Raw genomic sequence first — 614 nt, 5'->3', positions numbered from 1 at the left:
CCTACAATCTCCATACACAGGGTGACAACAGATCTCCCCGATAGGGACACAGATGGCTCCAACGCTTCCCCCAAAACTGATGTTGGGCTTTAAATATTATTTCATTTTGCCAGCGGCAGAGCTCCAGGTAGATCAGGGGAACCTCAATGACCAGAAATCTGGGCTGCAAAGCCTCCCAGTACTAAAAGTTTACTTCAAGAGGACACATGGAGTGGACATTATACTCGGGGACTGTCAGGGAGTGACCCAGGACTGTCACAGGGGTTCATTGTTTTCCCCATTTATTTATTACATTTACTTTTATTTCTTCTTTACATCTGCAGACGTTTTAAAATTTAAAAAAAATGATAATGTTGATAATGTGAATTGTTGAATATGATAATTATGGTGGTAATAACAAGATTATTATTATTATTTAATAAATATAGTCAAACAAAAGCATTATTGCAAATAATAATGTATTATTATGATGATGATGATGATTATTAATGTTATTATCTTTACTATTATTGTTATTATTACTTAATAAATATTGTGCTGAGCAAACTGCCGGCACTATATGAATCCTGTATAATAATTATAGTTAAAAAATAAAAACATATTGTAAATAATAA

The 614-nt window shown here is 32.9% G+C and overlaps 1 protein-coding gene and 1 long non-coding RNA gene across 2 annotated transcripts in view; both read left to right on the top strand.

Annotated features, from left to right (window-relative positions):
* The window catches only part of LOC108788099 (zinc finger protein 62 homolog), a 949,422-nt gene that overhangs the window by 705,250 nt on the left and 243,558 nt on the right, over nt 1-614 (top strand). The window lies entirely within an intron of this gene.
* Nucleotides 1-614, top strand: part of LOC108788113 — a 24,193-nt gene that overhangs the window by 23,149 nt on the left and 430 nt on the right. The gene's annotated exons all lie outside the window — the stretch shown is intronic.

Source organism: Nanorana parkeri, unplaced genomic scaffold, assembly GCF_000935625.1.
Source record: "Nanorana parkeri isolate BGI_ZX_2015 unplaced genomic scaffold, ASM93562v1 scaffold305, whole genome shotgun sequence".
NCBI lineage: Eukaryota > Metazoa > Chordata > Amphibia > Anura > Dicroglossidae > Nanorana > Nanorana parkeri.
Note: the sequence above shows the minus strand (reverse complement) of the source record. Positions and strands in the feature narration are given on the sequence as shown.